This window comes from Sinohyriopsis cumingii, chromosome 13 (assembly GCF_028554795.1).
Source record: "Sinohyriopsis cumingii isolate HCF-2022 chromosome 13, ASM2855479v2, whole genome shotgun sequence".
Lineage (NCBI taxonomy): Eukaryota > Metazoa > Mollusca > Bivalvia > Unionida > Unionidae > Sinohyriopsis > Sinohyriopsis cumingii.
The window spans coordinates 50,557,911-50,583,486 of NC_142973.1; the positions used below are offsets into that span (position 1 = coordinate 50,557,911).

The 25,576-nt window shown below is 40.0% G+C and overlaps 1 protein-coding gene across 1 annotated transcript in view; it reads left to right on the forward strand.

The window, feature by feature from the left end:
* The first annotated feature begins 12,115 nt into the window (after positions 1-12,115).
* LOC149785532 (acetylcholine receptor subunit alpha-type acr-16-like) overlaps positions 12,116-25,576 on the forward strand; it is a 34,323-nt gene continuing 20,862 nt past the window's right edge. The window contains exon 1 of the transcript XR_016413512.1: positions 12,116-12,284. The gene's annotated coding sequence lies outside the window, so the exon portion shown is untranslated. The remainder of the gene's footprint in view (positions 12,285-25,576) is intronic.

The window sequence follows — 25,576 nt, forward strand, 5'->3', positions numbered from 1 at the left end:
TTTGTGCATTAGCATATGAATTGCAAAATTAACTACGGTAACAATTATTTAATATGTCCATACATTATCTACACGCATCCATAAATTTCAGAGATACTAGAAATCTAGCATATCAGTTGGACAGTCGACTATGATAACGCTTATTCATCCTGTGAATGAAGTGCAATACAGCGGTTTCGATCAGGCGTTAGGTAAATATGGAATATAAATGTACTAAGGAACGACATAGAAACAGACAGAATTAACCCACATATAAGCAAAATAAATGTATTAAGGGTTATTATCTTGAACTGATGTCGTGTACAATTTCTTTATTTATACTGGAGAAAAATTTATAAACTTTGAGATGAAAAATAGTCACGTTCCTCAAGTTCCATCACTGTATCAGTGACTAAGCCTTCGTCTTGTATTGATACATGTACTAATACAAAATCGCTCCAGTAGTATAAGACAACGACCTAATACAATGTCTGTACTTTACAAAAGAGTTCCAACATTTTTATCCCATTTTTAATTTTTATTTTTTCTCCTTAATTGAAAGGAAAAATAAGCCGTAGTGTTAAAATCACATATCACACAGAAAATTAAATTCAACAGAAAACATTCCCTGACAGTGCTACCTTGAATTAGTCCGTACTTTGAAAATATAAAATCTGTTTATATCTCAAAGCTTCAAAAAACAAGATGTAATATGCGGAACAGAGAAAGGGCCAGCACCGGCCTCAAGCAGCCGCTTCAGATTCAACTGTTTCTCCAGAACCAATATCGCTGCGACTCTGCAGGGTCATTGAGTCTCTCTACTCCGCGAGAGACATATCCCATACGCTTCCAGGATTGAGGATCTCCTCCCCTGATAGCGTTCTGTAACTCTTTAGGAGAACATGTCTCTCGACTTCATGAGAGACAGATCGCGTGTCTTCTTGGGTATGGGGTAATGGTTGGTTCCATACTTTCCTGGGACCGAGGAGTTATATTCCCGTAGAATCCAGACAGAACTATTCCACCGGGACATTACTCTTCTCTCGGGAAGAGGAAGATTTCATACACTTCTAGTATCGACCAGAAAAGGACCCCAAATTCTCCTGTGATCGAAGAATGTAACGAGAAGAAGGGCATTTTTTTATTTCTTGATAAGTGACACTCAGGTTCGTCCCAAACATATTTAGACCACAGATAACAGAATGGGCAACCATATATATGCCTGCGATTTTACCACCTTTACTTGACTTGATAAGAAAACGTTAAGTAGCATGATAAAACAAAGCAGCTCAACTTTTTAATTGTGTCAATGCAGCGAACAATCATAGCACCCAAGCAAGCGGCGGGAAGCAAAGGGGCGAAGAAGGCTGTGACAAAGTCTTCACCACAGTGATATGGATATCATCACAATATGTAAGATCATTTCTCTACAATTTAGTTTTGACATGCAAACATTATTGCAACATTTACACATTATTTGCACTAATATTTATATCCCCCCCCCCCCTTGAGCTTTTTTGCTTCATTTTTGTTATGTGGTGATTTTGCTCACTTCAAGTTTTCTGCAATAGCTACGTTTTTCATTTTTAGTTTATTACCATAGCTTTTTCTTTTCTGCCCGTCTTGTAAAAATGTTTAATATATTTGCTGAGTGATGAGCTGTGTTCACTACTTGATGTACTCGTACGTTCTTGTATGGCAAAACAACGTCGTAATAAAAGCACGGTATCAATTACTTCTCATACATACATTAAGAAATTGCCTCAATCAGTACATATTCCTAATCCCATTATACTAAATAATATCACAGCAATCAGACGCATTTCTTTACATTACAACTCATTCAAAGTACACAAATATTCAAATATTCATGCTCTGATATATCCATACATCCATATTAACTAATCTTATAAACTTCAACCATTTTCCAAATTCACAATTCAAGCATGTGTAAATTCTAACATATCATATGAATAAACGATCAAGTTTACTACGAAGTAACCTAACAGCGTATTACAAAATCAGTTCTGACCACAAGCTAACAATCTACATAATTCTCTACATAATACTCATATATGCATGTAAATGAACACTACAAAGGTAATTCTACGGACTAACGATCCATGTAATTAAGTATACATACTACACATAATTACAATTACAATGCCGTAATATTCTGCAAACATCGAGCAAATAACTTACTGACCTTTACGAAGCATTGTTTTTCCTTAGATCTCCTCTCTAAGTTTTACCGCCAAATTACGAGTGGCTTCATCGGACGTAACCCTATATTGCTCAGCAATCTTCCTAGGAGAGACTAAATTTTCGATTGCTAGTTAGAAATTAGAATTCGGACCGAGATTTTCAAACGTAGCGGACAATGTCGTTCTCGCTGTCTGTTCACATGGATACGGATTTAGAACACTCTCCGGTCCCTCGCGGGTTCCTCTGATCTTAGGACAAACTGTAACACATAGGTGCGAAGTCGCTCGTTCTAACGCCTGTGCGAATCCAAGATGCCGGGTCTTCTCTCTGGTCAGGGTAACCTTTTTTATACTCTGAACCAAGAAATTCAGTACTGGAGTGTCCAGCTGTTGTCTGTTTTCATACATGTGACGGAAATATTTTGACTTGGTGAGATTAAGTGTGAAAAATTTGTGGACAATGCGTTTTCTGCAATATCGATAGAATTTTGCTAGTTTTGCTTAGCTTAGGAACTTATTTTGGCTGAATACTGGTAATAGACCACGAAAGATGGCCAAATTGGAGATTTATTTTTGCAAGAGGTGATCAAAATAACGACTTTGCAAATGTGTACCAAAGGGACCTCCTCCATCCGGCAAAAATATTAACAACTTTAGAAATCAGTGGGATCACAGTCACAGTCAATATGAAAGAATTACAAAACGATGGCCAAGGGAAATACCCTAAAGGAAAGAACCTCCTTTTAGAGGATGGGTGGCTAGAACTAAAAGGGAAATGGGTTCTGGTTAAGAGTGCGCCGCTCATTCGGCGAGATATCGAGCCAAAGACACTGGATGTACATGCCACAGAATTTCCTACAGAATTATACAAAATTGTTCTGAAACAGGAAATTGCAACCACTTACTAAGTCAAAGTTGTGGGTCATAAACCTGCTCATATGTAGGGCTTTCCGACTGTTAAATTAGGAGTTAGGATACTGATTATGACACGAGAGTCCGAAAGAAAAATACCGGCTTTACTCAACGTTATGGCTTTCGTTGTCCGTATTTGGTATCGGGGATGTGAATTTGACAGAAAGTGTAATAAGTGCTAATAAGTGCTAACAGGTCGGCCATGTGCCAAGGGATTGTCCCAACTCAGCGATACCCAGGGAAGGGACATCGTATGCAGATAAAGCGGCGCGAAATGGTACAGTACAATAAGTACAAAAACACTATGGCTGGCAGAGGAAAGAAGAAGGGAGATTACAAGTTCGAAACTCCCTTGCAGAATACATATGAAATAAATGTTTCAGTAAACACGAATCCGGAAATGAAATAGAAAAACGTTAAAAATGGAGGAGAGGACTTTTAAACCTGTTGTGGTAAGAAGGATGAAAATGATACTCAAGAAAACATTACCAAATTTGTTTTAAAAAATCAGTACTTTCTGCCAGAGGAAAGTTCCTCAGTCGCTGAGAATAAGAGCGAATATTCAAGGAAAACCGATTAATACAGACGAAGGCAATAGAAATGGAAGTGAAGAATAAAAACATGATATGAACGAAAACGAAGATGAAGACGAAGATGAAGCCAGTATGGATGAGAAGGAAGATACTGATACAAATGACACAGAAAGAATAACTGATGAAATAAATGATGCTTTTGATTAAGGTGGAAAGGAGGGAACCACGACTGATTGCCGCAGGTCTACTTAGTCTGTTATAAATTTGTTAATAGGAAAGAATATATGTATATAATTTTTTAGAAATAATTATATACAATGGAGGGAATAAACCTCAAGATGGTAACTTGGAATACTTATGAGGTTGCCTGAAAAGGACTCTAATATGGATGGAAATAGAACAATAATGTGCAATTACACTGTATTTTAAAAATTTGCATATAAGCGGGGGATGGAGGTTTCACTTCTGTTCCTTGTGGAATATCTATTTCATAGGGTCATGGAAGTTGAAAAACAGAAATTATAATGTAGAATTTTTACAATTGCCGTATTTGAAAATGTGTTATAATACTGAAGTCAATATTATGGGAGTTAACTTTAACTAGGTAATATTTTGTTTGAACTTTTAACATCACTTTATATTATTTAGGATTTTGAAAATTTACTAATATAAAGAAGAAGTTTTCATCCTCAGTAAAATAATGATATTTCTGTATCTTCTAACATCATGATAGGTAGGGAAAGAAACAATATCGGGACATGGCTCCTAGTATAGTGGGAAGTAAAATGGATCTCGTAAGGCTATGCTGTGTAGCTCCAAGCGAGGTAGGCCGGCATACCAGTGAGTAAATGAAAAGCACATACATGGAATAATGGACACACAGAAAACAAACATGTGGGAAGCACAAAAACAACCTATAGTCTTTTAAGAAACTAACTACTTTCTGCTTTCAGTTTTTTTTTACCTATACATAATTTTGGATGTTTTTCTGTGGCGAAATAATTTATAAGCAGTAGAGCATATTTGTAATAAAGCACAACAATCACAAACATAAAATAAATAAGTAAATATATGCTTTATTTTGCTAGTTACTTTTAATTCTTTCGCACATATAAACATATAATAAAATATGGATGTTTATATAGATAGTAGTACGTATATTTTTTAGAGAACTAAATTACTAAAACATGCAAAGGCTGGTCCTAACACAAAAATCTAAAGCAGAAAATAGATTGTAGCGTATACACACGCACATCGTCTGTAGGTAGGAAGAACAATGGCCATAATCACTGTACATTGTGACCATGTCATGGGACCTATCCATATACAAATATGTCAGTGGATACGAGTTGTTGTTGTTGTTGTTATAGGGTTTTGACGCCATTTTTCAGCACAAGATAGGCTATACATGACGGCCAGTATTAATGGTGGAGGAAGAACCCGGGAAAACCCCAGAAAGAACCACCGACCCACAAGAAGCTACCGGCAAGCTTTCTCACATATCCGCATTGGCCAAGCCCGAGACTCGAACCCACGCAGACAGAGGTGAGATGGCAGTGATCCGTGACGGACAGCGCTTTAGACCACTCGGCCACTCGGGGCCCCGTGGATAAGAGTACGTAACATCTAACAAGATATTTAGTTTAAACAAAAATACATTTTAAAAAATTAGGTATAGAGAAGGAATCTAGGGGACTGCAGATTCAAAAACCTTGGAGTACAACTCTTAGAACAGCCCCTGCTAACAAAAATGACTTAATCAATAAACTTTTCTTACAAAATTCTTTTTGAGTTTTTACTGAATAAACAACATATAATATCGGGAGTGGTATAAAACCCATACAAAAGCCATTGAATGTTTCGAAAAAGATTTTCTTGGGGGAGGGGAGGGTCACAACCAAGGCCTTAAGCTTATTATAGTTATCGGTAGAGGGCATCACCACAAATAAAAACAGCGATCACTTCTTTCAGTTGCAAGTCAAAAGACTGTCGGCACTTAATTATGTTCCACAGGGAACATTCGTTCATTGTCAAGTGACTTTTCTTCACATTTAAATAAACTAGAGCATATCGTAGTTATGATTACATTTAAACTGAATTAAAAGATAAAAACTAAAATAAGAATTTCACTTTATAAGACTAAAAACAAAATACGCGCACCCACCCACTTGCGGGTTGCTTATGTTGCTATACGTCTTTTATGTGCCATATGCTGTCGTACACACACACACACACACACAAACACACACACACAGATATATATATATATATATATATATATATATATATATATATATATATATATATATATATATATATATATATATATATATATAGTTTATGTTTTTTAATTACTAACTTTTTCATCAATATACTGTTTTAGTTGCACATTTGTCAGAATTACTTATGTTTTATTGTTTGAAGAATGAATCATAACACTTAATTGCTGATAATTATTACATGTCACACTCCTTCACACACACGCACAGATACACATACCTACAAACATATATACACACGTGCGACATGATAGAGAGATATTCCAAGTCACCGACAAGAAGACGGAAAATAATTACTGCTAAAAGTGGCTGACAGGAATAAAATGTATGTTTGGCAATTCTAGAATGAACTAAAACAAAATAGCTTAGATCGATATGCCGCCTGCAAAAACGGCCCCTACCATTATGTCCACGTCATTGAAATGCTAATAAATGTTCCTGTCGACATACAGCTCTAGGGTATTGTGTCTAGTATATTCTCAAATCGTATAAAATGTTGAATAAAAGAAATGTGACATATTTCGGCAGATTAGACCCTGTTAAAACGAATTCCCTTCCTATTCAGTGGTCTAAGACGCTTGCCTTTACAGATCATATACATCTCACTTCTGTCCGCGTGGATTCAAGTCTCGACACGGACAACGCGATTATATGATAAATCTTGCATGTAGCCTCTTCCTTTGGCGTTTTCCCGTGCTCTTCTCCTCCACCAAATATAATGGCCACCACGATAAGCCTATAACCTGCTGAAAAATGGTGTTAAATCCACAAAACACTTCCCGCCAGTCACTTTTGGCATAATTAGCTTATGTATCATTTCTTATTTTGTATGAAATGGTTCTCCAGAATGAAGGTAACAAATATAGAACTATAATAGTTGACATTATTCCAAATTTATTTTCTCCAATGAGCTCTTACTCTCATTCCTCAACCATTTTATCGACGCCACTACTGTGCTTAACCAATTAGAAGTCTTAATTTTATCATTTTAGAAAACAATACAGGGTATTTATTCCTAAAGTTCCTCTATATTTATTGGTCAATAAAATCAACACATGATGCTAGTGTTTGCTTTGAGAGAAATTATAGCTGTATTGTATGCATTTATTTTCACAATTGTCTTAACTTTCTATTAATGTATTTAATTTTATATTTAATGTCTGTGAAGCTAAAATTTATCGACTTTAAATATCAAGATCTACACCGTAGTGACCGCTCTGTTTTAAAAATTCCAGGGCTTCCTCGTATCTCCTCCCTCCGCCCACCCCCACCCCCAAAAATGGTCCCTGATGTTGCAATGCCGGTTACGTGTGATGTAATATCGCGCGTGTATGTATGTATGTATGTACGTACGTACGCACGCACGCACGCACTCACGCACGCACGGATGTATGTATGTATGTATAGAGAGAGAGAGAGAGAGAGAGAGAGGCATTTTTTGTTTTCAAAATGACTAACCTGTTTACTCTACCGTTTTATTTGCATATTTGTTGGAATAATAGTTACTTTGCGCTTCTTTAACTTATCACACGTAAAATGGTGTAACTTATATTAAATGGAAGTCTCCCCTCTTATCACACACACACACACACACACACACACACACACACACACACACACCATAGTAGCTTGATATTCAGAGTCAACGGCGTGAACCGTCGAGAAGCAGAAAGAAAATAAATGTTGCTAACAGTGGTTAACAGGAAGAAAATGTAGGTTTGTCAGATTCAGATCTACCCGGATGCCACATTTTGTAACATCTGATATGATTAAAGAATGTAGTAAACAAAATACCTTATATCGGTATGACAATGAGAAAATGAACACTTGCCACGTCACTGAAATACCAATAAACTGTTCTGTTGAAATACTACTCTTAGGTATTTTTTCTATTATATTCCCAAGTCGTACCATACGTTCTTTAGGTGTAGTTCATTTTCAGCAGACAATACAAGGGAAAAACTTTTGAATTCATATAATCTGAAAGAAAACAGTGAAGCAAATGAATCAGTTTTCCCTGCCCCCCCCCCTCCCAAGCGGGTCCTCCGGAAGACAGTGAAATGGTATTTTGTAATATTTTGTCTTATTTCTTTTTATTATGTATTTTCGGGAAAAGAGTATCTGAAAAATATTCTTCACGACCTACAACCGCCTTAATCAAGCTTCAACGATGCTTGTACCTATGCATACAAATTGGATGTTATTTAATGTACAGTTGGATATTATTGATATAGAAAATATATTAGGTTGAAAATTAATGGGGTAAAAACACTGTACAAAACTCAATCTCATGAAGAAAACTTACAATACAAAATGCTCGTATGCCAATGTTTACAAGCTAAAGAAATTATAGACACGTGATCAACAAATCTCAGCCACAAAATGAAATATAATGATGGTGTTAATGAATTGTGGTCAGATTGTTAACATGATGCGTTTGAAACTAAAGTGCAGAAATGGAGTTTCTTGAAATTAGTGATTTTTTTTTTTGTCAATCGGTACTGGAGTCACACATGTTATTTATTAGTTTGAATATTCAATTTAATAAGTTAAATTTAATTAGTGATATGAAAAACATCTTGTGACTGTATTGCAGTCTATATACGTTTATCCGGAATATGTACTTATAACAAACTGCACTTGTTTGTAATATTTTTTCTATGAAGCAATTCATTTTTGACGCGAAAGATACTAAGCTTTCTTCTTCAAGTAATTTAGAGTCAGCCATGTTTTCCTGCACTGAGTCAAATTATCATCTGAAAGGTAATTTTGTCATTACATCAGCTAAACGCAAATGATGTGATATTTGGGTATAGTTTGATATTATCGGAAATTTTGCTATAATTTTTTCCATAACTGCCGAATCCCTGACCAATTTTTGGAGTAAGAAAACCAAATTTCATTGATCTGAAAAATGTCAGGAGGCTTTTGATAAATTAAAGGCCATATTTAAGTGTGCACCCTTATTTGTTACGTGTTAAGGCTCGAATAAACAGTAACACAAAAAGAGTGAAAACAACAAGCTTTGAAAAATATAATAAATAATTTATTTCCCTGGAAAAATACCGTAAAAATGAAAAAATATGAGCACTTACGGTTTCCAGAATCAAATCCAAAAATAATACAAGAATAATCCACGAATACAATTTTTGAAGTCCTAATATTGAAATGTTATAATGATTCCAAGTTCGAGTACCGACGCAGAATCCAAGATGGAAGGCGATGACGTATGCTGTAGCCTGTACTGTGATGAAGTCTATAGTTCCTTGTACAAACACAATAATTTATCCTCCGGTTTTGGAAATTCAAATAAAATTTTTTAGAATTTTGTATGAATACAATATATTTCCAGAGAAATGAATTAATCTTTTAGAGTCCAAGTAATCTGAAGAAAAATCAAAATATAACTAAAAAGCTCAAAAATTCAACACTGGTCACAACAGAAGAAAACAACTTGACACCAAGTGTTTAAAAGCCCGGACTTCCCTTCTCTCTCTCTAAACATCACCATTAATATTAAGTATTTCGCAATTTCGGGAATGCTTAATTGCGAAATAGAGGATGACGTGATCATGTTTACATGTAAAAGTCACATAGCTCATGTATGTCCTTGATAAGAACTAATCATTTTACAACTAGAAAAAGTTGTTTACTTGACCCTCAATCAAAGACAGGAACTAAATCAAAAGAAAAGAAACAAGTGTTTCTGTTATTAGGTATTTATGAAAACATTCAGGTCAAACTGAATTTTCTGGAAAATATCAAATTCCTAGTAAACAAAATTATATTACATTGACATGTAAAGATAATAAAAAGACTCCAAAACCCACAAACAGTCAAATCAAATCAAATACAACTTGAATTAAATATAAATTAAATCAAAGATACGTTAGAATCCGTTCCTTCAGCTCCAAATTTCAGTCAATCATTCTAAATGTCTTTTGATGCAAGTGATGTTGGGGTTGGTGAATTATTAATTCAAGAAAACAAAAATGGTGTAGATCATAAAGTGTGCTATTTATCTAGACATTAAAATAAGAACCATATAATATTCCATAATCGAGAAGGGATGTTTGCTGTACGTGTTGGTTTTAAAGATGAAAAACAAAAATCAGAGATTATTAAGATATAGTCTGACGTAACAGGAATACAATATTGACACCAGGTACATCAAGGGAAAAGACAATCTAATTGCAGATGCTCTTTCACGTGTATAGAAGTATTATATTCGATATTGTAGCCCGGTGGGAGTGGAAAGATAGAATTTCAACAGAGAACTGAGCAAGACTATTGGGAAGAAATAATGCAATACGAGCCCTCTTAGGCAAGAATTTTTTTTTTTAACCAATCACAAATAAAAGTAGCAACTCCAATTCAATCTAAGTTATGTCAACAGATTTTAATAGTAGTGTCGTATATGGATTTATTTCATCATAATAACGAGTGGTGAAAAGAGCGCAATGTCCATGACCGATTGCATCACCTTCCTCCCTTGACCGTGTATCAACATCTTCCTGTTTGCTTGAGCCTTCCTATTCTCTACGCTTCACCCCTTTCTGGACTTCCTAGTCCTTTATTCTGAAATCGTCACTCCCGTTTTCGGACTTCCGTCTTCGGACTATCTCGTCTCTCCCCAGAAAACTGATCCTTAAAGGATAAAATTACTCCTAAATCTCTGTATGTACCACTTTCTACACGTATATAAAATTCCTTCACTTACGTTACTCAGAAGCATACTAGCTATCCACACTGCATCAATTCTGAACTAATCCGATATAACATCACCCTCACTTCACAGAGGCCAGTCATAATTAACACGTTAGCGGTATATCTAACGTTACCTTATCTCTTTACCTACGCTACCAAAGCTCGATAACTACTGCATAACATTCACAAAATTCTAAACTCACAGCAATCCCTAACTTACAAGATTATTCAAACATTACAAAATCAGATATAAATATCCTAACAGACAAACGAAATTATTTCATATAACCCTATGAAATGCTATACATATGAAAACTTGGATAGCATGCAATCGTCAATTCTATCAATAAACTAGTAACTGTAAAATTAAAGAGATAAATTGCATAACAACTCTAGCATCAACAGATTTCCATGAAATTGAATAAACTATACATAATATGAATCCTAGTCATATCAAACACATTGGCATAAACAAACAATCAAAAAAAGAAAATTACGTGGAATATTAAAATTGCGTACCTTAATGATTTATTGTTCAGAAAGTGTGCGTCTTAGCACTAAACCCTGTATTTTCTTACAAGACAGCCACCTGGTCCCCTTCTCTTGCTTAACGAGGAAAACACTATTCTTTTTAGGCTTCTGTAACGTCTTTTCCGGCTACAGTATTTTTGGGTTCTCCTGTCTAGATTTTGATTAGAAAGAATAATACAAGACCGTATAGAATCAACATCGGAAGTATTTATTTGTAAATTACCTTAAGTACAAGAGCAGGTGAACATGCAATTACTGAATGTCAATACATATATATTTAAGATTTAATACCAGACTTATATAAAACAGAGAATCACGGGAGACAAAGGTGATCGACTCCCGTGGGGGAAGGTGCAATGGAGCTTCAAATATAATTGCACCTTCTCCACCTCTTTAAGAATATATTTGTAATGATTTATATCACATAGAATTCTCGTTATGGACGTACAAGAAAGAGTTGCCTAAGTCGGGGCGGTGAATAAGGTGAAGTATTAACCTTCAGGTGTTGAAGGTGATGAGTACTGTAAGGTGAAGGTGCAACGTGAGTTCGCCTTTAAACGAAGGTGAAGAGTGACGGTTTAGTAGCATTAATATACTTATATATCAGTTTCTGAGGGAACAATTTGTATGTTTCCCAGGATTATATATATCGTAATGATCTCTCGCCTTCACTTACATAGGTTAATCGCGGTGATAATTCACCAAAGATGAAATCATATCAACCAATACGGTAGCAGACGTCACCTCATGAATAATAGATAACTTCTGGAATTCCCCGTAATGTCAAGCAAGCATATCAAATTTCATTAGAACTAAGCATTGCAACCTGACTATGTTTATCCAACATAGCTTGAGACATTATTGAAAAATAGTTGAAATGGGTATAACGTCACCCGATGCTTTGCTTCCGTTTGCTCCGAACGCTGGACAAGATAACAGTGAAGTCCCACATTACATGTACACGGTGCTATTTATAGGAAAAGGTCATGTGACCAATAACCAATCAGATTCCATAGCGCTCACTGACCAAAAGAGTGCAAATGGCGGATTAGTACGTATTTTGACGGCGAGTGCACAGCCAAACATTGGAATTATGGAATAATTTGACCATGTCATGGTGGAATTATACATGATACAAGGTAATTTCCTTATACTGCTATGACTAACATGTAAAATATGCACAAAATATTCATACAAGGTTACAATACATACCGAATCTGTCTATCACATAGTGTCAAAACATCGTGAATCAGCGTGTTCCAATACACAATGCAGGTAACAAAATTCACTTGCTAAATGCTGAAAGACGTGTACTAGATAAGTAGGTTATACATATTACCATACATAAAGCGTATATCTCATCTAGGAAACGATGCATAGTAATTACATTGTAAATTCGTAATGAAGGTAATGTTCATAGAGAACATCGTTCAATTTACAAGTGATTAAATATGGACCATCCCAGTCACATTGTAACTTTTTACAGTTACTTTTAGGTTGATGAGGGTAATGCAGCCATACAGAATCACAGAATCACCTTTACTAAAATTGGGTTTCCTGGCTCGGAAGTCATACTGTCGTTTCATTCGATCGCTCGATAGTTTGATATGCTCACGTGCAAACTCGTGAATTTTATCAATTTTCTGGCAAAGTTCATATGCTTAATCACTTTGAAAGTTTTCGTTTTCTTTTTCGGCCTCAATACGGCCTAACACTAAATCTACATGCAATAACACCTGACGTCCGAACATCATTTCATAGGGAGAAACTTCTGTACTCTCACGAACAGCTGATCTGTAAGCCAGCATAAGTAGATATATATGTTCATCCCAGTGCTTACGTGGAATATTAAAATTGCGTACCTTAATGATGTTATTGCTCAGAAAGTGTGCGTCTTAGCACTAAACCCTGTATTTTCTTACAAGACAGCCATCTGGTCCCCTCCTCTTGTTTAACGAGGAAAACACTATTCTTTTTAGGCTTCCTCGGTTTATTGGTGTGTTCCCTCTCATACTTGCATCATAGAAGGGAACCCTTACTGCCGAAAGTTACATGATTGTCTGTGTGTTTGTTTTTTCCCCATCGTGTAAGTGTTAGTAGTGAATGGGGATACCCTACGTACAATGGGAATTAGCATTAAAAACACCCCTGGGACACTCTACGTACAATGGGAATTTAACATGGCGAAAAATCGTGGGACACTCTACGTACAAGGGAATTTAACATGGCGAAAAATCGTGGGACACTCTACGTACAAGGGGAATTTAACATGGGGGAATAGAGTTTGGGCTTGTTTAGGGACAAGGGGAATTGAATATGGGATTTTTTTTTGAAAAGTCATTCTCTTTTCGAGAAATATGCGTGGCCCTGAAAAGGGCCTTTGGGTTTATGTTAATGTATCCATTAACATAAAGGGCACCGCATTGGTCTTCTTCTTGTCCTTAGGCTGCGTCTCACTGTTGGCCCGTAAATCAGCACTCTTTTGAGGCAACCTGTCTTTCCACGTAGATCCTACGTATCCACAGGCTGGTGTTTGTCTTGTGGACAACGGTCCACTTGGATCGGACATACATGAGCATGTCCGTCCTAAACATCATGGAAGACACAAGGGTGGATGACTCAACTGTGGTCCACATCTTGAAGCGACGAGAACAGGTGAATCAATGCAGTGAACTGCGCTTATTTATAGGTAGAGGTAGGATTGAAACGGATTGAGTTCATTCACCAATCCGAACACGCGTTACAAAATTCAGTCAGCCCGCATCCAATCCGAAGAGAGCAGTCTGTGACGTCACGTAGTCTATATAGATTCGCTAGCGCTTGTGTACAGTCAATCTATGCGACAGTGATTCAACATGACGGAAATTCAGAAAACGATCCATTGGGGTGCACCAGCAGGGGAGACTGCCCAAGGGAACCCGGACTTACTTTCAGAAGAGGTGAATTGGGATTTTGTGGATTTTCTCTCCTCGCAAGAATTTGTTCCGGAACCTTCGTTACCTTCTTCATTACCGCAAGTGGAGAATTTTAGACAGAGACAGAAAGAAGAATTGGAGAAATTTATACAACGACAAAAGGAAACGGAACAAGCTTTTCTCCTACAGCAACAGCAGCAAGAAGAAGAGGTAAGAAAAAAACAACAGCAACAACAGCAAGAAGAAGTAGCAGCAAAGAAACAAGAGGGTGAAAATCAAACGGTCACGGTACTGTTGGACATTTTAGCGGAGTTAAGAAGTCTGAAACAAATGTATCAGACTTCTTTATCACGACCGAAGAGAATACGACCTTCCCGAGCTAAACACGTCAACCCTGTGACTAAGCCTACCGTACCACCCTTAGTGATTTCAACCCAATCATCATCATCAACATTACGCAGTCCAGAAGTAGGCCTCGGCCGTGGCAAAGGCTTAAGGCAGTTAAAGTTGATTGCTTAAACTCACCCCTACACCAAAACAAAAAGGCCCTTTTCAGGGCCACCCACGTCTCTCGAAAAGAAATACAATTTCAATTTGCCAATCACTCAAAAAAAATAATAAAATAATAAACAGCCGATTTTACCCCTATAGTACGTGTCTGTATGAGTGCGTGAGTGTACGTTCTTATTTTAAAATCATAACTCAAAGACACTTACCTTTTAATACTTAATTTATTCTTTTATCCATTGTTACAATCCAATTCACAATTCACAACACAATACTTTAATATAAAGTTCATTGACTTCTTCTTTCTCCTTGTTTAGTCTCTCTGTTTTTTGAATTTCTTCACCGTCACACTCTTTTCCTCTTCTTCCTCCTCACTTTCTTCCCTTCTTCTTTTCTTGTCCTGTTTCTTTTTCTTCACCTGTCTGCTTTCTTCCTCTGAAAAATCTCTCTCTTCTTCCGAAGAATCCCTCTCTTCTTCTGAAGAATCCTTCTTTTCTTCTGACTCCTCTTGTTTCTTTTTTGGGCAATCTGGAGACCAATGTCCTTTTTCTTTACAATAATAACAGGTATCTTGACTTTTGTCTTTTTTAGACCCTGTTTTTGTTCTTTTTTGACGGTCTGGACACTCTGAAGACCAATGCCCTTTCTTCTGACAGATATAGCAAGTATCTTGACTTTTATCTCGAAAGGAAGGAGAGTAGTCCGTCGGCTGGTCTGAAGAGAATTTTCTAATGACCCTTCGCAAAGCTCTGACGAAACGTTCCATCTGGTTAGTCTCTTCCATCGTTGTGCTCACCTTGAGAGTGAAATGAATAGTGAAAGGACAAGACACACACCCTTTTTATATACGCTGGTCTGCCATGACTATAAATTAGTCTATGGTGTTTACACTTGAGTCATTTGACGTTTTTCACTCAAGATGAAACGATCCTATTCATTTGAGAAGAAAGAAGAAGAAAGTAAGAGGCAGAAACGTGATCTATCGCCTCGTACCAGGGCTGAAATCTTGGCACTAATTCATGCCAGTGATTTTGAAGAGGACATGAGTGAACCAGAATCCGAACCCTCTAAACCAAGTTCACCACTCTTAGTCAACCCTGAAAAATACTATTCCATTCGAGAGACTGAAAAGCGCTTCTCTAGAAAATTTAGAACCACGGCTTACAAATACATAGTGAAGTTTAAAGATTTCAAGGCTGAAGTACCGTTAGAGAAAGCAGAAGTGTTCATCACTGGGGTGTGGGATTCTTTGCTCACTGAACTCAAGCGACAATGTCAACCCAAAGAAGACGATCGCTTGAGACTTTCCATACAACACGACGGTTTGAAATCCCCTGTTTGGATCGAGTTTAGCACCCCTGCAGAATTGACCGCTTCCAAAGTCATGGACAAGATTCAACACGTGCAACAATCTAATGACCAGTTTGACATCACCGATGGAAAAGCCACACTGGACATGACTAACGTCTCTCCTCCTCAAGGGACCGGACGCAAAAGGATCTTATTGGTGGACGACCTTCGCAACACCAAAAAGAGTCTCGTCCGAATTAACAACCCTCATGACCATCGTGGTGGGACGAACCTATGCCAACAAGAACGACACGTTAGAATGGAAAAGAACCTGGAACACTATTCAACGATCTGATCGAGCCAAACAACGAAACGAAGCAGAACTCCTGTTACAACAAGCCGGACTGTCCAAAGACACACCCTGTGGCATTCCTGAGATGCAAAAATTGCAAGATGCCCTAGCTCCACGATACACCTTGAAAGTGCATCCTCAAGAAGTGCGCGGACCTCCGTTGTTTCGAGGCCAAGACTTTAAGGACGGAAAATACATTCATGTCTATTATCACGATGAACATTTCGATACCATTACCAGTATCACTGCATTCCTGGGATACGGTTATTACTGTGAGAAATATGACTATGGTTATAATAATCGAGAGCAACACAAGCATTGTGGATGGAAATGCCCAGGATGGTTGGCCTCTTCACCCTGTCTGAGCGAAGGACCAGTGCCTTGTTCAGCTTGTTTGCGCACGTTTGTCAGCCCTACCTGTTGCCAACAACATCTGAAAACACAATGTGCCCTACCTGTGGACAAGGCATACGTACCAATAGTGCCAAGGCACACGTATGTTCAGGAAAGAAAAAATGTCACATTTGTCACCACATCGTGGACTTGGAACACGAATGCTACGTGCAAAAATACCAACCCCAACAAGAGGAAGAGGACGGTCACAAGAAGAAAGACAATTTCATCTTTTTCGATTTCGAATGCATGCAAGAGACTGGCATTCACATTCCTAATTTCTGCGTGGCTCATCGAGCGTGCGAGAAGTGTATTCAAGAACCTATCTTCAGTTATTGCCCTCACTGCAGCAAGATTCCTGGAGGACGTGAAAAAATCTTTCGGGGACCGAACACGTTAGCCGATTTTGCCCAATGGGTCTTAGACCCCATCGACAAGACGTGGAGCCAAGAGGATATCGAACGTTACGGAGATTGTCATCGTCATGCCACAGTGATGGCTCACAATTTCTCCGGATACGATGGACAGTTTCTATTTAGGTACTATACGGAACATGGCACCAAACGTCCTAAAGTGACTTTGAACGGAGCCAAAATCATTTTCATGCAAGTGGGACAAGTGCAGTTTAAAGATTCGATGAGCTATTTGGCCATGCCTTTGAGTCGAATGCCTAAAACGTTTGGAATGACAGAAATGGCTAAAGGGTACTTTCCACACTTTTTCAATACGGAAGCCAATCAACACGCCGTTCTACCCCATTTACCTGAGGCTCACTATTACGACCCCGACAACATGCGTACCGAACAACGAGAAGCTTTCTACGCTTGGTACCAGGCTCAGTCTCGGACCCTTTCGACTTTCAGGAAGAAATGCTAAAGTATTGTCGTTCCGACGTGGACATTTTACGGCGTTGCTGTGGAAAATTTCGAGAACTGTTCATGGAACACGGAGGGGTCGATCCTTTGAAAGAAGCTTGCACCATTGCCAAAGCGTGTTCCTTAGTGTATCGACAACGATTCATGCCTGAAAACACCGTGGCTGTCATCAGTCCTCAAACGACCAACTATGTCAAGCGTCAATACTCGGTCAAAGCCCTACGTTGGTTACATTACTTGTGCGAGAAGGAAGACAAGTGGATTCAGCATGCCCGCAACGGAGGGGGCGAAAAGACCATCGGAACGTATTCGGTCGATGGCTGGGACTTAGAAAACCCCAAGATCGTGTACGAGTTTAACGGTTGCTTATTTCACGGATGTCCCGTCTGTTACCCTGATCGTAGCATTAAAAATCAGTTTTTGCAACGGACCATGGAAGACTTGTACCAGGACACTTGTCAGCGACGCCTAAAGTTAGAACAGCAAGGATACCAAGTGGTGGAAATGTGGGAACACGAGTACGATCTCCGTATGAAAACCGATCCCGAGTTTAAACGCCTCGTGGAAAGTTACCAGTTCATGGACCCGCTGAACCCGAGGGATAGTTTGTACGGAGGAAGAACCAATGCCACCTGTTTGCTGTACCAAGCCGACGAAGAGAAAGGAGAAGAAATCAAATACTTGGACGTGTGTTCGCTGTATCCCTACGTGTGCAAATATTGTCGCTTTCCTGAAGGGCACCCACAATTGTTAACGGAACACATCGACCTGAAAAACATTCGACAATACGAAGGCTTGATCAAGTGTAAAGTTTTGCCTCCCACGAACCTATACCATCCCGTTTTACCTCACCATTGTCAAGGCAAACTGATGTTTCCCTTGTGCCGTACTTGTGCCGAAACGTGCAACCAAGACCAACCTTGTCAGCACACCCAAGAAGAACGGGCCTTGACGGGAACCTGGGTCAGCGTAGAATTATTCAAAGCTCTGGACATGGAATACCAACTGTTAGAAGTGTACGAAATTTGCCACTTTCCCAAGACACAACAATACCACAAGGGTGATCCCAGTCAGAAAGGCATTTTCGCTGACTACGTGGATGCCTTTTTGAAACTGAAGCAAGAAGCCAGCGGCTATCCTTCCTGGTGTCACACTCCCGAAGACCAAATACAATTCAAAGAGAAATACTACGAACAACAAGGCATCTCTTTAGACCACATTGAGAAAAACGAAGGCAGGCGATCGTTTGCCAAAGTGATGTTAAATTGCTTGTGGGGTAAAATGGCACAACGACCGTGTTTACCCAAGACGGAATATTTGACAGAACCTTCCCGCTACTTCCAGATGATTCACGACAAAACCAAATACATGAAACACGTGGACGTCGTTCGAGAGAATTTGATCTTGGTCAATTACGAAGAAGATCTGGACTTTGTACAAGACGACCCTTTTGGAAATGTCATCATTGCGGCTTACGTGACAGCTCATGCTCGCTTAAAATTGTACGAAGCTTTAGAACTGTTAGGAGAACGCGTCCTGTACTTTGACAAGGACAGTTGCATTTACATCCATCACCCGAGTCAACATCACCATGACATCGAAGGAGACCGTTTAGGAGCCTGGACAGACGAGCATCCCGACGACAAGATTTTAAGTTTCGTCAGTGGCGGTCCCAAAAATTACGGCTACGAATACCGTGACAAACAAGGAGAAGTGCACACGACGTGCAAAGTGAAAGGACTGACTCTGAATTATCGTACCAGTCGAGTGGTCAACTTTGGGGTATTGAAAGAAGCCTTGCAATCGGGAGAGGATGGAAACTTTAAAGTGACCACCTATCAACCGAACAAGATTGTACGTTTACCCACTCACCACATCGTCAGTCGGCCCTTGGAAAAAGTCTATCAAATCGTGTACCAGAAGCGAGTGCGACTTCCCAATCATTTCACCTTACCGTATGGACATGTCGGTATTGGTCTGTATATAAAAAAGGAACCCTAGGCAAGATCGATAGTTCATTGTGACTACCAAGACCGAGCGAACAAGATGAATACTTTCAGAGAAACACAAAACAAGTTGTTTAAAAAGGCACAATTCAAGTGTGGGGCTTCGGAAGTGGAATGCGATTGTGAGCCTTGCGATGGGTACGATGCTGTACGTTGTGACCTGAGCGATGCCGTAAAGCATCATGGGAACTTTGTTCTTACGACCCCTATCATGGAAAGGGATGCTGTGCGTGTCAAACCTGAGGGATGCGAAAGTGATGCCCCTCGTCCTCTTGGACATTTTACTGGGTTTCGTTTTAAAGGGGAATGTTCACCTTCACGTCTACCCCCCTACGGATGTCATCCAGCCTTGAGCAAACTCCTGCCCATGTCACTCAACCCTCATCGAAACGAACCTGTGAAAGACGAATATTCGTTCCCTGTGCGTTTGTCGGAATACTGCGACTTTGAAAATCGTCTTCAATCGTTCAAAGGAAAATGGCCTAAGTATCTGGGAGGACCGACCCCCGAAGAATTAGCCAGAGCCGGATTTTTCTACTTGGGCGAAGGAGATAAAGTCAGGTGCTTCAGTTGCGGTGTGTCACTTCACCACTGGGAACCGCAAGATTCGGCCTACGTAGAACATGCTCGATGGTCACCGAATTGTCATTACTTACCCTTAGTGGGACCGAGACATTGAAGTAACTTACCATAATCTGTTCATGGATGCTTTACAAGAGAACATTCGTGCTTTGCCTGTGGAGTTGAGAGAACGCATTTACCGAGAGCTGGTCAAAATACAAGTGAAACGTAAAGAACAATTGCATCCGTTACGTCACCAGTGTTTGAACCACTGGTACCTGAATGCTATACAAGGACTGATTGAGTTGAAACTGTTCCATTGGACAGACATTGATCAACAACCTCCTGGTTATAAAAAGGAATGGTTTGGTATTGACGATTTTATCTACTACATTGTAAACGTACTGCATCGAATTCCAGAGGAAGAGTTAACGAATTACCAACATCTTTCACGCAATGTCAACTTGGTGAAAGAAGAAACTTCTGAACGAATTGTAATGTGTAGATTAGTGGTGAAACGATTTAGATTCGACAATGAATTAAAACCATGTTTGTGCAAACAGTACATTTCTTGTGTCAGACCAAAGAGGATTTAGTATGACCTATTCATGGATACTTTGCTAGAGAACATTCGTGCTTTGCCTGTGGAGTTGAGAGAACGCATTTACCGAGAGCTGGTCAAGATACAAGTCAAACGTAAAGAACAATTGCATTCGTTACGTCACCAGATCTTTAAGCACTGGTACCTGAATGGTATAAGAGAACTGATTCGTCATAAATTGTTTCAGTGGTCAGACCTTGTTCAATACTTCCAGGCCCCCGATGATCCACGTGTTGATCATTTTGGTTACTTCGAGATTCACCTAGTACAACACATTGAGGAAGACAAGGTAAAGGATTACAGACATATTTTACGTGGAATCTACTTAGCGGAAGAGGAAACTTCTAAACGAAGTCTGACGTTTCGGTTACAGTATGCAACATTTAGATTCCCTACTGGAGAACGAAGATGTCTGGCTAGAAAGTACGTGTATTGTTTCCGAAACAAAGAGACTATAAAAACAGGCTGCCATGCGACGACTTTTATCTCATGTAATCCAACAGATTCCGTGGAAGGAACTCAATGACCATATTCAAACCGTGGATCATTACCATCGATTATTACAAGAACTGTATCCATTCAATTTGGGTCGACAAGTGGTGTGTGTCTTAGTGACTTGTTTTCTGGGATTTCGTTTACCAGCCGATTCTTTGTGGACTCTTTACGATCAGTACTTACCACCTCAATGGCCTTAAATGGTCACGAAAAACTCCTTTTGCTCAAAGCCTTGCGTTTTCATCTGGATACTTCTCGACCTCAACAGGAAAAAAAGATTCGTCAACTTTTAGCTACCCAAGACGTGTATGACGATGTGTGTGTAGCTTGTGACTTACATCCCCATTGGACAGATGTCCGTGCCTGGAAAGAATGGGATTTTGAGGCTTGGACCCAAGAAGTGGCCCAGTATGCACGAGAGTTGTTCAAGGAAAAAAGTTACTTTTCAACCCGTGTTAGTGACGGTGCCAGAAGAACCCGTCACCCAAGACGGGACTGTCGTGGACAGGCCTGAAAGACCCTTTTGGGAGGACACTTGTTTGACCTTACCCCCTACTATAGAACTGGTTAGAACATTACCCAAAACATGTTGTTGTACAGACACTTGTGTTTATTCCACGTTAATGGTTATCATGTGCCTTTTATCCTTGTACTTAAGCCTTTGGCTTTTATGTATTTTTGTCTTTCGTATTCATGTTTGAAAAAACATTCAATAAACGTGTTCTGAAAAAGTATATAAACTCTTGTCTTGTTTGTTTTCGTGTCACAAGTGACATTTCTCACACAATGGCTACCTCTGCTGTCTCTGCTCCCTCTTCCTCTACTGTCAAAGTCATCGACGAACACTTAGATCGTGCCAGTTGGGAGGCTTTGTATCTTCGCCATCCCTTTAACATGCTCATTGCTGGACCTAGCGGTTCAGGCAAAACTGAATTCGTCAAACGTTTGATCGAACATAAACATCATTTGATCGATCGGCCACCTCAACGGATCGTGTGGTGTTACAAAGAGTGGCAATCGGTGTACAGCCTCTTGCGAGAAAGTCAAGGCGATTCCATCGTGTTTGTGGAAGGCATTCCTAAAGAAGACGACAGCATCGTCTCTGACTCCCGTCAAACCCATTTGGCCATTTTCGACGACATGTTAGGAGAAGACGAAGAAGAAATTAAACTGTGGTTCACGCGCAAAGGGCATCACCGTAATGCCAGTGTCGTTTACATCACGCAAAATTTGTTTCAACAAAGTAAAGCCCATCGCACCATCAGTCTCAATGCGCATTACGTGGTCTTGTTTAAAAGCCCTCGAGATAAATCGCAAGTGCAAGTCTTAGCCAAACAGTTAGGAACGCCTTGGCTGACTCAGGCGTACGACGATGCCACTCAAACGCCACACGCCTATTTACTCGTCGATTTGAAACCTACCACCCCCGAGGATTTGCGATTTCGTACCGACTTGTTTCACCACTGGTGCCAAGACGGAGGGCCTGTCCTGTACACGTCTCCGTCCTCGACTTCATTTCACTCCCCATCAAAAAATCTATAAAAACCTCAGACCTTTTTTCGTCTGTCTCACACAGTGTGAACATGACGTAACTTCAGTCGCATCTTCCCGTCAAATTGATTCGTGCCTTGTATGGCATCAGTCGAGAAAAAAATCCACAAACACGAGCTCGTGTCTTAGAAGCTAGTCTCAAAGAAGTCTTACGATGGTTCACGGTGACGGCACGTCAAATACTCCAAGGAATCATTCAGATTCCTCATCAAACCAAACGCTTTTTCGATCGAAACAAAGTCGCTTTGGTCCAACTGGCCGATCCCCGCATCGACACTCAAACCAAAAAACAAATCATTTTGAAACCTGGAGGGAGCGGTACTCTAGGAGGGGTCATCATTCGCTCACTCTTAAGATGGGATCCTAATGCCCCCAAAGTTATCCCCAAGAAAAAAATCCAACGAAGCCCCAAGAAGAAAAAGAAAAAGACCAGGTCCCCAAAGAGAAGAACTTCTCCAGTGGCGGGACCCTCCTCTGACCAAACACCACCCCAGAAAAAGAAACAGAGAAAAAGTCCCCAGAAAAAGAAAAGTCCACAGAAGAAAACTAGTCGCAAGAGAGGCACTTCGGCCAGGACGCAACCTTACACTCGCAAACCACGACCTGCCACGTCGGTGACTGCGTCTCCGGCAGCCTCACGTTTATCTACTTCTCCGTTGATGTCACCAGGAACTGAAGAGTACTTGGAGACGTTGATCACACCAAGAACTTCTCCGTTGATGACCCCAAAAAGAACTTCCCCAGTGGCAGGACCCTCCAATTTAGTGGCAGTGGCTGCTGCTCACAAAGTACCTTCTCCCAAAATCAAAGTCCATGAAAGATCGGGCATGTTACAAAGTTTACTGGATTTGTCCAAGCAAGAACTGGCTCGATTTAGTCCGTTGCGTACCCCTGCACGACGTGTCATGCCTGTCCTCAAACTGATACGACGTAAAGAAAAATCAGTGGCGACGCGTTCCAGTATAAAAAAGGTGTGTGACCAAGTCGGGGGTATCAGTGTTTTTTTTGGTGCTCCTGAAGACTCAAAGATGTCACCCTCCAGAAAACCCCAAGGAAAGAAAAGGAAATGACTACCACCACGTTTAGTCAAACATGGGGACATGTTATCTGTCCTGTCCAAAGCTTCTTCACCTCTACGAAAAAACTTATTCAATCAGCCTCCAAAGAGGTCATCGATACCGTGTGCGAATGTTGTTTGAATGTTTTGAAAGGCACGATCCCTTTGTCCAAACACCAGAAACAATGCTTAAGCAAACATCGTCACGTTCTTCGCCAAATGGTTCCAAAGAAAATTCCCATTCGTCAAAAGAAGATGTTAGTCCAACGTGGAGGCATTTTGCCTCTCTTGTTAATCCCCATACTGAAAGGAGTCTTGGGAACCATGTTGGGAGGTCTGGTGGGAGCAAGATAAAAAGGCCCTCGGAAGTCCCAAGATCTCAGAATCGACCCCTGACAACCCCATGGAAGGACGAAAACTAGCTTTAGTGCCTTACAAACGATGGATGGAATACCATCGGTGGCAAGAACAACGCACCCCGCATTTACCTCCCAATCCCAATTTAAGCGAGATGTCCCAGTTACAACACGAATTGCAGTCCTTGATGGATCGCCAAGATTTGTCCGAAACAGAAAAATCGCAAAAGTACGGTCAACTCTTGCAACGACTACAACTCTTTCACCAGAAAGCTTTAGACGAAACAGCTCTACCCACTCTGAAAGATTTTAAGACCTTGATGAAAAGTCCAGCACCATCACCAGTATCAGTACCAGTCCCACCAGTACCAGTGACCAAGACAGAAAAAGGAAAAGAAGAAGAGAAGAAGGGTTTCAAACTCCACCAGAAAAAGTACGCAAGTTAACAACACCACCTACCTCCAGAATTGGATGGATTAAAAAGATGATGGCCACCCCTTCTTCATCACAAGAGAAAAAGAAAGTGAACACAGAAGTGAAACAAGAACCGATATCCCCCGTTCAGACATCCTCCTCCTCTTCAACACCTATTGCCGGTCGCACACGCAAAGCATTGCAATCCAAGAAAGTACCCCAAGTGAAAAAGAGTAGCCTCTTCCAAGAGTGGGTGCCTTATTAACACACAAACACAAAAAAATGGAAAAAGTCTTAGCTAGCATTTACTACGATCCCCCGCATCCTGCAGGTTACGCAGGAGTTCAAAAATTGTATCGTGCTGCCAAAACTCAACTGAAAAGTCTCCGTTTACCTCAAGTACAACGATGGTTACAAGAACAAGCTACCTACACTTTACACAAACCCATTCGACGCAAGTTTGCCAGAAGTCGCACCCGAGTGAAAGGCATCGATCATCAATGGCAAGCCGATTTAGCTGATGTCTCTCATTTGGCCAGCTACAATCGTGGCTACAAATATTTGTTCTGTGTCATCGACGTCTTTTCCAAATTTGCCTGGGTCGTGCCCTTGACTTCCAAATCGAGCTGCGAGTTAGTACGAGCCCTGCAACGGGTGTTGAAACAAAGCGGTCGTCACCCTCTTCGATGGCGAACGGACAAAGGCACCGAATTTCTGAACCAAGCTTTCCAAAAAGAATTAAAGAAACGTGACATTCATTTTTTTACCACCGAGAATCCCGAAACCAAAGCCAGCATCGTGGAACGGTTTCAACGCACTTTGAAAGAACGCATGTGGAAATATTTTACGCATCACCACACTCTGAAGTACATCGACATCTTACCGCACCTGGTGCAAGCGTACAACCAATCTTACCATCGAAGCATCGGACGTGCCCCGCAAGAAGTGACTCCCGAGAACGAAGTGTTGGTGTTTGAGCGCCTGTTTGGTACGTCCCCGACGAGGGCTGTCCCCAAGAAAAGTGGAGAGTTGGCCGTAGGAGATTGGGTGCGCATTGG